General features: G+C 37.4%; 1 protein-coding gene across 2 annotated transcripts in view; it reads left to right on the top strand.

The window, feature by feature from the left end:
• Sobp (sine oculis binding protein homolog) overlaps positions 1-15,777 on the top strand; it is a 160,639-nt gene that overhangs the window by 16,895 nt on the left and 127,967 nt on the right. The gene's annotated exons all lie outside the window — the stretch shown is intronic.

Here is a 15,777-nt window from a genome sequence, read left to right as displayed (position 1 = left end):
GTCCTTTCATATTGACGTCCTTAGATATGTCATTAAAATCCATTTACTTGTTAAAATCATTTATATAATTGTGTTTATCTCATGACTAATATAATTGGCATATCATATAAAGTTGCCTTAGTGTTTCTATTTTCCTTTGGTTGGTTGTGATTTTTGGTCCTAATTTCTCTCCCAAGGACCAAAGTCATATTTTGCGTAGGCCAACTGGGGGTGGGGGAGAGCAACTTATTTTGTAATAGTAGCATTCATGTTTGGATATATGTTCCATGGCTTAGGTGAGAGGTGATGTTGTTGAGTGTATCAATAAAGTAGTGTGACTAAGTGACAAGACTATGAGCTTCCAATCAGAAAGTTTGATTTTTCATTCTAGGCTTTGTCAATAGCCTGCTTTGTCAATGTGGGCAAGTTAAGTAAGGTTTCCTCTTTACAGTTTTTCCATCTATAAAAGGTGTGGGTGGGGCACAGTCTTACCTCATGGAGTTGTTGTGGAAATGTAAACACCATACCTTTCTATTTTTTCAGTCCTTATTCTGCCCTAGAGTTATCATGCACATAATTTGTGCATAAAAAGGTGTGCATCCAAATGCAAATTCGTCTCTAAGATTTATTTGCGCAAAGCAAACAGCTTTAGAAATTAGCATAGCTGAGGCTAACATGAATTCAGCATGCCAAAAAACCTGCCCTGGAGTTTCCTGCTGAGCCAGCCACGTGGAATTCAAGCACACAGCTCCTATTTAACTCTAATTCCACATCAGATCAGGAAATAAATATGCAAAGGGATAGAGGCCAAAAATTGAGCCTTGGAAGTCTTAGACATAGGAACTCTGAGGAATTAGAGACCAGAGTAACCGAACACCAGTGGTTTTATGCTGTCTACCATGGAACGCCAAGGCACTCATCTGTGGAAAACAGAAAGTAGGGAAGGACATGTTTAATTTTTTTGTAACTGCTCTAACCTTGACTCTGTTCTATAAGGTTGAGGGTTCTACAAGACAAGACAAAGAAACAAGAATGTTCTATGCTTTCTAGGAGCTTACTGTGTTTGTTTCTAAACTGAAACTTACCAGAGAAACGAATTGTTCTTAGTCATGCCATCTAGGGCAGGGGTCACCAAACATTTTCTGTAAAGGGCCAGATAGTACTTTAGGGTTTGTGGGCCATGCCACCTCTATCACTTTAGACTCCACTGTTGTAGCAGGAAGGTGGCCATAGATAATATATAAACCAGTGCATATGGCTGTGTTCCCTTAAAATTTTATTTACCAAAAGGACAGTGGGCTGGGTTTGACCCAGGGGCTATAGTTTGCTGATGCTTGTACTAGGGTGAGATTAGCCAAGTCTCACGATAACAAGAAGATGAATAGGGTTTCAGAACCTGGCTGTGGGCTTGACAAGGTGTGCTGTGTAATAATTTAAGGAGGGTTCAACAAAAAGGGCAGGAAAATAGTGGTCTTAAGGGTATACATGAGCCCTGGCACACCAATATTTGTTGAATTTGTATATCAATATATACAAATCTTACTGCACATATGTAAGACAAGTGGTTCACTGAGAGAATGTGAGTATTTTATCTGGATTAGCCCCAACCTGTCTGAGCTTAACCACAGCTTTCTTGATATAAAGCAAGGATTCCATTGCTCTTAATTAAGTCATTCAAGTTCATACATTATACAGAAACTTCCACCTGGTTGATTATTTCAACTCTTCCTTTACTAAAACTTTTACCAGAGTTGTTATTCAAGGTAATTGAGTCGAGGTCTCCCTCCCTGTCATGTTAACCAAAGACATTCCTGAAGGTTACTGATAAAGGGTACAATAGCCAGCAGCTAATTGTCTTCTGCTAATCAGACCCTGAACAATTTAGCAATGACTGTGTCATGCTAGTGTCCATCTCTCAGGATAGAGAAGATGAGGATTGTATGTATGCTTTGGATTCCTATGTTGTACTGTAAGCTAATAATACTTTACATTTGTGTTAAATCCTTTAGAGTTTATGAAACTCATTTACATTCTTTATTCAGTTCAGTCTTTACAATAACTCTAGGAAATTGCATGTTAGATATCATTAAATAGAACTGACGCTCAGATAGGTTAAGTAGCTTCCTCAAGGTAAGGTGACTTCTATGCACTTGAGCTAAGATTACTAAGTTCGAGGCTGAGACTAGTCTGGAACTTGCGAACCTCCTGCCTCAGCCTTCTGAGTAGCTGAGATTACAGGGGTGCCCCGCTGCTATGGATTCCATTATTTTTTTTTAATATAAGGTTACATTTTCAGAATACTTTTATAAAGCTTCCCTAGACTATCAGAATAATAATGCTTATTAATATTCTACTTCCATATCCTCCAGTGGCAGGATATACAGCTTCTTCCTGCAAAAGGGTATTTTTTAAAAGTGCCTATCTTTTGGGAGAGTTGATCTTACTCTGAGAACCTAGACTTCTTTAACCCTAAGAATCTGTGGGTCTTTGAACGAGATGGCATGGTGGGGATAGAACCTAGCTTGGGTTTTTAAGTACTTGCCACCACGAGGGAATTACTTCTCTTCCAGGGTACCAGAGGGCTCCATCTGGCCAGGCACTGGTTCCCTTGCTAGAGTGTGTTTCATGCACTTGGGCAGGCTTACCACTGGAACCCCTCCATGTCTTGGCAGCCAGAGAGCCCAATGGAATACTCATGATTGGGAACACAGTGATACCACATTTGCTTGGATTTCCACTCCTTTTGCACAGCTGTGTACAGAAGTGTGGGTGTAGCTTGCTTCTGGGCCTGGGGAACTGTTCTTCTGGCCCACCCTCTTTCCTCTGGAGAAGGGGAGCACCCTGTGTCTTGGTGATTATCACAGCATTGACCCTTCTTTGACCTCACATGTGTGTGTCCATCTTTGAGGCTAATTGCCCTTCCCCCTCAGAGACAGCCTTTGGTCCTTGATGTACTGTTTGTGACATCGCAGGTGTTACTATGGTGATAGACTTGTTATAAACACAGGATAATAGCCCTGATTTTGCCTTTTGTCCCCCCTATGCAGTGAAGGGAATCACCATGATCCTTAAATAATAATCACAGACTTTTCTGCAGAGTCTGAGAAGTGAGCAGAATAAAGCTGCAGAGCAGCCATTTGAAAAACTGTTGTAAGAATACGAAAAACAATGAAAAGCATTGACCAATTCTTTCTTTTTATGCAAACATGCCTTTATTCTTTTAGTTTGAACAGATCTGAAAACCTCCTTCTTTCTAATTAAAAAAAAATCACATCATGAATGGAGTCTAAAGTAGCAAAAATTATATATTATCAGTGAATTTTGAAAGATTACTCAGGTTAATTGCATTGTCACCTTGCTGTAATTCTTCTCATGTTAAAGGTTTTAATATGGGCCCAGTCCTTTGGGACTTGATTCAAAGAGGACTGCGCCAGGAAAGGGCTTTTGGAATGGATGGCAAGAACTGTGCTGTAGTGAGTCTCCACTAAAACCTGGTCCCTGCCCTATTCCCCTGAGGCTAGACCATTGAAGTAAAACATTTAGAAGGGATTTTTTTTTTTTTTTTTTTTTTGGTACCAATGATTGAACTTGGGGACACTCAACCACTGTGCCACATCCCCAGCCCTTTTTTGTTTTTATTGACAGGGTCTCACTGAGTTGCTTAGCACCTAAGTTGCTGAGACTGGCTTTGAATTCATGATCCTCCTGCCTCAGCCTCCTAAGCCACTGAGATTATAGGTGTGCACCACTACATCTGGCTTCAGAAGGGATTTTTGAAAAAAAAAATCATTTACAAAGACCTTATAATAGTCTTTACTGCTTTACAAGAGTAACAGCACTTGGCTCCATGGACACACATCTGTTATCTGCAGTAGTTAGGAGGATTTGGGTCTCCCCATCTTATCAACCTCTGGTCAGAGCAACCAGGGTCAACTGTAGCCCAGTTGGAGCCAAAACCAGGAGTTTTTTCCTCCTCATTTCAGACTTGCACCATGATGACATTCTACTCCCAAGAATTTAAAGAAAAAAATCAATTAAATTATTTGTGTAATTATTTTTGTTCACAAGAAAACATGAAATGAAGCTATATATATTATATATATAATTATATATATATTATATATATATATATATATATATATATATATATATATATATATATATATATATATATATATATATATATCGAGTGAAGCTTCACTGCTGCAGAAAACACTGTGTATCTAGGAGACCACATTGTAGATTCGAATCTTTTGACAGGTTTTCCCACAGGCTTACAACTCGCCTGTTCTGAGTCCAGAATCCCTGGTAAATCCCTGAATACTTTAAAAATGAGATGCAATGCGAAAAAAGGATGGAATATACTTTTCTTGATGCATTTGTGTGGCAGTTTTGAATAAAATGTCTTTTGCCTCCAATGATAAGTGCCCGTATTTGTATTCCTTGCCATGTGCCCAAGGGTGAGGGAAAACGGGAGCCCGTCCACATTATGTGCCCAGGTTTATGCCCAGGTTCATGTGTAAGAAGATAAGCTCAGTCTCCTAAGGCCAGCTTGATCTCCTGTGTGCAGGAACGTCTGGTCTTTCTTTGAAAACAATGACCGTTTCCTGTTCTCCAGGATGGTTTGCATTCAGTGATCTTTTCCAATTTGTGTTCAGGCATAGTCATGGAAATATGATCTATTTTTTCAGGCAAATCTTGAAATTCCTAAGAGGTTATAAGAACTGGACTCCAAGGAACAATTAGCTTAACTGAGAATATGGAAACACCCGCGTGATCTGCTAAGCTCTATGTATATAGCTGAGTAACCCACAGTTAATAAGCATGTTACTTTTTGGCTCTTACAAGTCTTACATGGAGTTGTTACTTGCAGGAAAGTGGGAATCAGAATGTGGTTTGCATTATGGTCATTATTTATTTTATCTGTTATTCAATATTCTTGGGGCTTGCATATGAATGATGTATTCCAAATAGCCATTGAGAAAACAGGATTTAATCAAAATTGCTTTGGCGTTTTATTTATTTGTCCAACTCTTAAAATATGATTATTAAATAAAATTACCTAGAGTTAATGGGATTTGGATGACTTACTATTTATGTACCAGATATATTTCTCAAAAAATAAAAAAGAGATTCACTGAACTTTCAGTTTCCTAAGTCACTTAGGATAGGGATAGGAAGAATTATGATGAATGGCAGGAATAGGAGCAGTTAATAACGTGATATAATCTCATCATAGTTAATAATTTCTGAATGATTCTTATGGGCTAGGCAATGTTCTAATAGATTATATCATTTAATTTTCACAATGAATTTATGAGGATGCCTCTGTTATTATTTTATAGATGAGTAAACTGAGACACAGAGAAGTTAAACAACATGCCTGAGGTCACATAAGTTATAAGTGGCAGAGTTGATATTTGAACCTATGCATTATTTCTCATATTCATAACCACAAGGTTATCCAAAACACTACATCAGTATTTTAGTTCATTAAGTATTTATTAAATGTTCTTTACATTGTACTAGACAAATAAATACAAATATATATCATTATCCCCGACTACTAAGAACTTACAGTATAACTGGCATATAATCAAAACATCATTACAGTTTCATTTTAGAATGTATGGTATAATTGTAACTGTATTTGGAGAGTGCAATGTGGAAGTACAAGGACTGTTAAAAGTAGTGTAGCTGGACGTGGTGGAGCACACCTGTAATCCTAGCAACTCAGGAGGCTGAGGCTGGAAGATCACAAGTTCAAAGCCAGCCTCAAAAACTTTAGGGAGGCCCTAAGCAATTTTGTGAGACCCTGTCTCAAAATAAAAAATAAAAAGGGCTGGGGATATGGTTCAGTGGTTAAGTGCATCTGAGATTAATCCCTGGTACAAAAAAAAAAGTAAGGTGCCAGAAAGTCAGATAATCAAGAACTGTTATATACAGTTGAAAAAAAATGGTACCTGAAACAATATAGACTAGAAAGATAGTCATTTGAAATTCAAAGTAATAATAATAATAAAAGGCCCCAATTGAAACATTAACGTGTTAGGTAATTATGATATGGGTTCTGCTTTCTTTCTTTCTTTTTTTTAATACAAAGTTCTTTAAAAAAGTGTCAGGCAATTTTTGTATGTTTGATCATTCTTAATACTAGAAGAAATGTATAATTTGGTTGGTAGCATGGGATGGTAGAAAGACTGTCAGAGCAATAACCAGGAGGCCAGTGTAATTAATGCCAGCTCTATCATTTATTACCTATCTAATCTTGAACAAGTCACTTACCCTCTCTGATCCTTAGTTCCTCATCTGCAAATGATGTGGTTACCTTAGGTGACTTGTAATTTTCCTACATTTATAAGATCCTAATTGTGACTTGTATAGTTAATCATTCACCTGATTTTATTATCTGAAAGGGATATTTTAGTATAAAAATATATTTTAATATATAGTTCTTAGTTGATTGAACAAATTTAAAGCGAACTCATCTATGAGTATAAGTATAGCAGTCAAAAATCTGGTGGGAGATTTATGCCACTTAGGACACCTTCCAATGATTGTTAATATATTTACTCTGAATGAGTGAGTTGAAATAATAGATCTAATTTTAAAGATGAAAAGTGCTAGAAATAGGAAATGCAACTAAATAAAGACTATTATCATCCATATGCTATTAAACATAATTATTTAGTATTATTATTTTTAAATTAGATCTTTATGGTTATACTTAGTAGTTGGTTCATCCTAACAAACTCAGACATGCATGGAAATTAAATTCAGTTTGTGATAGACCTAATCATTTTGATGTTACACAGAGGCAGTGATCATTGGAAGTAATTCCTAGAATTTCTGTAAAAGAGAAGTCATATTATATTTAGCTTACCAAATCAGGCACAAGAAGAAACAGAAACATAAGTAGCCCTACATCTATTAAAGAAATCAAATAATTAAGTTCTTTTCATGAAGAATATTCTAGATCTAGATGGCTTCGGTGGTAAATTCTATGAAACATTTAAGGAAAAAATAAAACTGAACTTGGAGAAACTCTCTTAGGGAATAGAAAAAGAAGAAATACTTTCACTCATTTTATAATCCTGGCACAACATTGATCGAAGTATGTGCCAAGGGCATTTTAAGTAAGGAAAGTTATAATTTAATGTAATTGAGTTACATTAAAATTGAAAACTTCTGTTCATCATGAACATTGATGCAAAAATCCTGAACAAAATTATAGCAAACTAAGCCAAGTTATATGCAAGAGGATAATAAATCATATTTAATTTGGATTTTTTTTTCTAGGAATGCAAGGTTGGTTTGGTTTAAACTTTAAAAATTAGTCAATATAATTAGCCAAATTAACAGAATAAAGAAATATCTTATACAATCTTAGTAGATACATAAATATAATTTGACAAAACACAATAAATAATAAAAACTCTTGGAAAAGTGGGAGTAGACTAACACTTCCTTAATCTGACAAGAGATCCACAAAACACTCACAACAGACATGTCTAATGAGGAATTATGAGGAAATATTCGAAGTGTTCCCGTCAAGGTCAAGAACAAGAGAAAGATAACTACTATCACCTTTCTATTCAATTTTGTACTGGAATTCACAGAAAAATATAATAAGGTAACTATTACATTTTAAAGAGTTTTGAAAGGTAGAATGCCATTTTGAATAGATATCCAACTTAATCTATAGGTAAACTATTATAATTAATTAGTATACTTATCAAGATTTTTAAACATAAATCGATACCCTCAAATCAATTATAAGTCTATATACTAACCACAGAACAAAAAACAAAGCTTATGGCACATGCCTGTAATCCCATGGCTCCAGAGGCTTAGGAAGGAAGATCACAAATTCTATGTCAACCTCAGCAATTTAGCAAGGCCCTGTCTCAAAATAAAAAATAAAAAGAGTTGGGGATGTGTCTTAGTGGTTCAGTGTCCCTGGGTTTACTCCCTGGTACCAACAACTAACAAAAACCCAAAAAACAAGCAAAGCTTGAAAATATTACTTAAAATAGCATTAAACCTTAAAATACTCAGGAAATCTAAGGAAATATGTGAAAGCTTATTTCATCAAAAACTATAAAAATTGCTCAGAAAAATTAAAGAAGACATAAATCAATGGAGGAACATATCATGTTTATGGATCAGGGACTAAATATTGTAAAGAGGCATATTCTTCCTAAATTAATCTATGTATTTCATTTAATTCTGACAAGAATCCTGCCTTTCAATTTTGTGGAAATTAAAAGATTGTTTCTAAAATTTGCATGGAGAGGCAAAGGGGCAATAATATCCAAGACAATCTTGAAGAGAAAAAAAATTGGAAGACTTATATGACTAGGGCTCAAGGCTTATTATGAGGTTAGAATAATTAAAATGATGAAGTAAAAATGCAGGGATATGTGGGGCTGGGGATGTGGCTCAAGCGGTAGCACGCTCACCTGGCATGCGTGCAGCTCGGGTTCGATCCTCAGCACCACATACAAACAAAGATGTTGTGTCCACCGAAAACTAAAACATAAATATTAAAGAAATTCTCTCTCTCTCTCTTAAAAAAAAAAAAAAAGAATGCAAGGATATACACATAAATCAATGCGACAATGTCCAGAAACAAATATAATCCGTTCTTTGATTTATAGCAAAGGTTTAAGAGAGTTTAGGTAGCCATAATAAAATTTCATAGATTGGGTGGTTTAAACAATTCAAGTTTACTTTCTAATATTTCTGGAGACTAGAAGTCAAGATTAGGTGCCACCAGGGTTGGTGTCTGGTGAGGGCTCTTGCCTCCAGTTGCAGATGACTGCTTTCTTGCTCTTACCTCATGAAGTTGACAGACAGTAGGCTTTCTGGTGTCTCTGCTTATAAAGGCACTAATCCCATCATGAGAGACCCACCCTCAAGTCCTTATCCAACCGTCATTGCCCCTCAAAGGCTCCATTTCCAAGTACCATCACATTGAGAATTAGCGCTTCAACAGAAGAATTTGGGGAATATAAAGATTCAGTAGATGATAGCAAAGATGACACTGTAGAGCAGTGGGGAAAGGGTAATCCTTTTTTTTTTTTTAGTAATGAAAATATAATTTCATATTTTTATCATACTTATTCCTGTTTTTTAAGCTTTCGGATACTTTATTACACATACTATTTTTTAATTTGCTCTTTTTAGATATGCATGACAGTAGAGTGTACTTTGACATATTGTACATATGTGGAGTATAACTTATTCTAATTAGGATCCCTTTCTTGCACTTGTCCGTGATGTGGAGTTTCACTGGTCATGTGTTCATATATGAACACAGGAAAGTTATGTCCCATCATTCTACTATCTTTCCTATTCCCACTCTCCCTCCTCTCCCTTCATTCCCCTTTGTTGACTCCAGTGAACTTCCAGCCCCTCTTCCCCACATTGTGTGTCAGTATCCACATAAAGGATAATCTTTCCAATAAATGTGCTCATGGAAAAAAACGTGTTTCTTTACCTCATACCATTCACAAAAATCAATTTTAGACAGATTATTGTTTTTTTGTTTTGTTTTGTTTTGTTTTTGCCGTAGTATGAATTGAATCCAGAGGTATTCTACCATAAAGCTGTACATTCCCAGCCCTTTTTTGTATTTTTAATTTTTGGGGGGGGCGGTTACCTGTGATTGGACACAGGAGCACTTGACCACTGAGCCATATCCCTAGCCCCATTTTGTATTTAATTTAGAGACATGGTCTCATTGAGTTTTGTAACACCTTGCTTTTGCAGAGGCTGGCTTTGAACTCACAATCCTCCTGCCTCAACCTCCCAACATGCTGGGATGACAGGTGTGTGCCACGGCACCCAGCTGTATTTTTAATTTTAAGACAGCATCTTACTAAGTTGCCCCGATTGTTCTTGAATTTGTGATCCTCCTGCCTCAGCTTCCCAGGTAGCTGGGGTTACAGGCATGTGCCATTCTTCTCAGCCAGGATTATTATTCTTAATGTGGCAAGTAAAACAAAGAGTTTCTAGAAAGAGCTTAGAAGAATATATATGTAGTTAGGATAGGCCAGTATCCTTAAACTATGCACAAAAAGCCACGCATCATAGAGGAAAATGTTGATTAGATAAACTATATTAAAATGAAATGTTTCTCTTTATAGAATGAAGTATTTCTGTTTACAGAATATCTTTTTAAAGAATAAAATGGCAAGTCATTGAATAGGAGATGGTGTTTATTATGTTTATAATATCTCAATACAAGGTTCATTTAAACATATATAAAGAATTCTTATAAATTCAGTGCAGTGGCACACATCTGTAATCCCAGCTACTGGTGAGGTCAAGACAGGTAGATTATACATTTAAGGCCAGCTTCAGCAATTTAGCAAGACTCTGTCTCGAAATAAAAAATAAAAAGGGCTGGGGGGATATAGCTCAGTGGTAAAGCATCCCTGAGTTTGATCCCTAGACCAAAAAACAAATGAACAAACAAACAAACAAAAAATAACCATTATAAATAAAAAGAAAACCATCCAATAGAAAAATAAGCAAAAAAAAAAAAAACAAAAAAACATAAATAGGTACTGCACCAAAGAAAGTGTCCAAGTGATTAATAAATATGTTAAAAGTTGCTCAATTTCACTAATCATCAGGGATATAAAATTTAAGATCAATGAGATAACAGATCACACACATTAGAATGGCCGAGAAAGGCTAACATTACCAAGTGCTCAGGAAGATATGGAACAACTGAACTCTCATGCATAGCTAAATTAATATAAGTACTCTTTTTTCTTTCAAATATATTTTATAACTTTATTTTATTTTTTTTATGTCGTGCTGGGGATAGAACCCAGTGCCTCACGTGTGCTAGGCAAGTGTTCCACCACTGAGCTACAACCCCAGCCCCTAATATAAGTACTCTTGAAAGCTTATTGGCAATATCTATTATCTGAACTTAACATACATCTCAGCATCTGATAATTGCATCTTAGATTTGTACTTGAAATAAATGTGTGAATTTGTGAGACACAAGAAGAATCTTTATAGAAGCCATTAAGCATAATAACTAAAAACTGGAGACAACTCAAACATTCATCAGTAATAGTTAAGATGGACTCTTAGGGGTTCCTCAGATGGGTTTAGGTGGGCAAATGTGGGCCTTGAAGTGGAATGTGAAATTGTGTGCATATCATTTATGCATAAATTAGGGAAATCTTGTCCCTTTTTCTCAAAATGATCCTTGTCTCATAAAATGTTAAGAATCCTGCTTAGATATCTGTGTTTCCATGGTTAAAAAGAATTTTAACTCTTTAAAACTTTAGCAATTAAGTCCAATAATGTAATTTTGACATTTTAATCCTACATCTAGCCTGTTCATGACTATCTCAAATCATGTAGAGTATTTAAAATCCCATCATTCTTTATTATGAAGGAATTATCCAGCTAAATGCAAATGAATCATGGTGAAGCCTAAAAATTAAATTTTAGGCATAAGGCATAAATATCCCCTGTGTGGTCTACTTGAGTGTGACTTTTGATATGGTGCAAAATGGAGAGCTATTAAGGAGAATGGGTGAAGGACAAAAGCAGACTTCACGATATTTCTACACTCATGGTTCTTATCAGTGGGTAACTTGGTCCCCGGGGAACAGGTGGGAATATCTGGAGACATTTTTGGTTGTTACAGCTGGGAGAGGGAATGTGGATAGAGGCCAGCAATGCTGCTGAACATCCTTTGATGCACAGGACAACGCACAACAAATGATCTGGCTGAAATGTCAGTAATACTACACTTGAGAGACTATTCTACAGTGGTGGCAGCCTTGTGTAGGGACACCTGTGTGCACCACTCTGAATCCTCTTGGCTATGGGATTGCTGGTGTACTTTGACCAGCTTGGGCATGTGCCTTTTGAAAGTATCCTGCCTTATGCCTGTGACATAGTCTCTAGTTCCCTGATGGGGGATTTCTCTGACTTGCCAGCTTGGACATCCCATGCATGACAATCATTCACTCATGTGCCAACTGAAAGTGTAAGGGAATTAGCAGACTAGATCAATGGGGGATGAGACCCAATGAATAAATTCTACCTCTTGTCCCCTGGGGAAATAGTTCTGAAGAACGTTTCATAAACTCCAATGATTTACCTGTGTGTTTGAACACCAGCCTCCCTTAGCAGTGGCCAACCCAATAACACAGGCTTGTGCTATCTCTTCCTCCTTCCCAGGTTCATTCCACTTGTCTTTCTCTCCTACTTCCCAGAATCATATGCTCAATAATCCACCCTCATATATCTTTGTCTCAGATTCTGATTTCTGGGACATTCAGAATAAAGATACCATGTGTATGGAAGTCCACAGAGAAAGACCAGAAGTTAATGGAACATATTTGAAAAGTTAGAAAATGAATATTTATCTTTTCCCTTTAAAGTTCAGCATAAATATATAATAAAAGAGTGAAAACAAGAGTACCAGTTTCTTAGTGATGTAAATATTGTGGTCCTCAGAAAGAGCCATTCTAAAATTGACCTATCATCCAAAGCAATTGTTCAGCTTCTTATAGTAAGGATAGGGGACAACAGTGGTGACCATACAGAAGGAAAAATAGTGAAGTAATTTGGTCAGAGATTCAAGAAAAAGTAAAGGAAAAAGAATACCCTTTGCCTGCACTCCTTTAAATGGATCTTGTTATTTTCAGAGATTTAGAATCCTAGAATTTTATTTAGAAGGTGCCTATGAGTACATCTAGTTAAAGGCTCTGTTTTACAGATGAAGAAAATGAGGTCTAGAGAGACTAAATGACCTTCTCAAGGTCATTTAGTTGCATTAATGGTTGAAACCAGACCAGAACCCACTTTTGAAGTGGGAATACCATCTAATTATCAATACTAAATCACATACTCCTATGATTCTGAAGGCAGCCTAGAACTTTTCTTGGCATTATCTAAGCTCTTTTTGGGATTATGACCTATTTGGGATCATACATTCAAGATACCCTGCCCCAGGTCTCCAAGGAGAAATGCTAGCTGTGCCTTCCTTTGTTTGTTAGAGGATGTCTGTGTTTCTGGTTATTCTAGGGGCATTCCCAATGCTAAATTTTCAAAGTTCCTATTAAATTGAGAAGACTTAGTTTGTGAATTTGGTTGACAAAAGTAGAAATAATGATCCCATTCTGTTCTGAAGCTTTTCACTGCTATTTCCCTCTAAGCCAACTTTGTTCTGAGTGATTACCAAAGATGGTGCCCTTGGCTTGTCAGGATTCTGCTTTCCTCCCCTCTTAGGCTGAATCCCTAGGTCAACATTTCATTCTAGTGAACAAGGTAGACATGGTTCCTATCTTACCTGGATCACAGTTTGGTGAAAGAGATAGACATAAAACAACAACAACACACCTCAATCAAATGAAGATTATCACCTCCAGGCTGCTGTGAGATCTGACCAGGTTTGAAACCAGGGAAGACCCTCCTAAGATGAGGATTAATATATAATAGAAAGGACTGAATTGGTCAAGGATTTGGGGGTACAGGGTGAGGAAGCAGCACATGTATAGGCTCAAAATGGAAAGAGCCCTAAGGAAGGGCCAGAAGCCAGAGTCCTTTAGTGTAAATGGGCTGAGTTGCTGGCCTGGTCATGGGGGCTGCTAAGACCATGCCAAGGAGTTCCACCTTCATTTTGAGGGCAGTGGATGCCACTGAAGGGTTTTGAGCAGGTGAGAGCAGTGGTCAGATTTATGTTTAGATTTCCCTGGAGACAGGGTAGAGAGAATGAACTGGAGTTCATTCTCTCTACCCTGTGAATGAATAGGAGTGTGAGGAGGCCACTTGTACTATGGGCAGGAAGTCTTGGTGGCCTCACTGGGATGGAGAGCAGTACAATCTATGCCTGGCATATAAGTAGACTTGATGAATATTTATTGAATGAACAAATGGGTATATTATAAAAATATTTAAGGAGAACAGAATGGGAAAGGTGAGATGGAGAAGAATGCAGCTTTCTGCCAACAAATAACTGGGTGGATGGGAAATATGGTAAAGGGGCCTGGCTGAGGGGTGTGTGTCCAAGTGCAGTTTTGGACATGACTTGCTAAGATGTCTGAGAGGCTTTGGACATAGAAGCCAAAAGCTAAATTAGATAAGTATTTTGTTAATAATGTCCAGTCAGTTTGTCTTGATTCTTTTAATAATGCTTTTCTTGCTTTTAGGTGCTTATATAAAACAGCTTTAGTCCTAATATACCACCATTTGTATTTCTTTGGAGATAGCGTCCCTTGAGGCATGGCAGAGGCTCAGATTAACTTTTCTATCAGCAGCAGACTTGCTGGTGCACACTTTTTGACTTGACTCCCTCGTCCCTAATCATGTACATCATGGGCTGGATGCTGAGTGGGCTCCGGCCATAGTGGGAAGAGAGGTTCAGTAGAGAACCTCTCTACTGCAGCATTATTGTCCCAGAGCATCTTAGATTATTCAGAGGGTCAGATTCAAGGTTCAGGGATGAGAGACAAGATTTTACTTAGCCACTGTCTATGGCAGTCACCCAGAGAATAGGAATCGTTCAGTCTGTTAAGAGCAATATTACTCTCCTTTTGCCTTATTGTTGATTTCTGCCATTTTCTTTAGGATTTTACAGGAAAAGGTTTGCCTGCTCTGAGTTTGATGCATGTAACAGACACTTTGGGACTTTGTGACCATGGATGTCTCTGGTCAATCTGGCAGACTTGTAGGTGTTGGTCAGTGTGTCCAGCTCTGGCCACATGGCTGTCTTTCTGCCCAGTGCAGACAAAGGAGGCTCCTTTGTCTAAGGAGCCAATTCTGGGCAAAAGAGGAAAAACCTTCCTGATAATTAATGACCCACATGGAAATGCTTATGCCTCAGTGCTAATGTAGGGCAGTGGAGCAGCATGCCCCGGGGAGACTTCCTCAGAAGTTCAAACCTGGGAATCTTCTGTGAAAAGACATGTCCATGGTCAAATTTGTGAAATACAGCACAATTGATGTCCCTCTTAAAGACTCTTAATTATACATTGGTGGAACCAAAATGTCCTGCAGTAAAAAGTCTATTGTTGAACTTTGTTTACCCTTGGGGTTTCTACATATTTAATCATGGACGCCTTTTTAAAAATAACACCCAGTTAGTACCCCATGAGATGAGTGTGTGTGAAATGTGCTTTGGGAAATGTTGCATATAGGTCTCTGAGTTTTCCTTACGCTGAAGTTTTACCTTTTCCCCTTCTACTCCAATTTATTTATTTATTTATCTACCTACTTATTTATCTATCTATTTATTTATTTATTTTTGTGGTTGTAGATGGACAGAATGCCTGCCTTTCTTCCTTCCTTCCTTCCTTCCTTCCTTCCTTCCTTCCTTTCTTTCTGGTGGTGCTGAGGATCAAACCCAGTGCCTCACACATGCTAGGCAAGTGCTCTGCCACTGAGCCCCAGCCCCAGCCCCCTACTCCAACTTCTTTAGGATGAGAATATAGACTCCACAGCAGATACTGAGATTCAGAGAAGAGGTTGTTAAAGAGACTTACAAGGACCCCCTTCACTGGCAAATCAGCGCAATCATCGGGAGATATTCAAATCAATGTCAGGGACCCAGCCAGAGCCACTGTGCTTAGTAGTGTCATGTTAAAGAATCCCAGTTAAGTGTGGTATTCAACAGAGAATTGCAGATTGAGTGTCCCTTATTGGAAATGCTCAGAACCAAAAGTGCTTTGGGTATTTTAGATTTGGAAATATTTGCATGTATGTATGAGGATATCTTGGGGATGGAACCCAAGTCTAAAAAAGAAATTCATTTATGTT

Source organism: Marmota flaviventris, chromosome 6 (assembly GCF_047511675.1).
Source record: "Marmota flaviventris isolate mMarFla1 chromosome 6, mMarFla1.hap1, whole genome shotgun sequence".
Taxonomy (NCBI): domain Eukaryota; kingdom Metazoa; phylum Chordata; class Mammalia; order Rodentia; family Sciuridae; genus Marmota; species Marmota flaviventris.
Note: the sequence above shows the minus strand (reverse complement) of the source record. Positions and strands in the feature narration are given on the sequence as shown.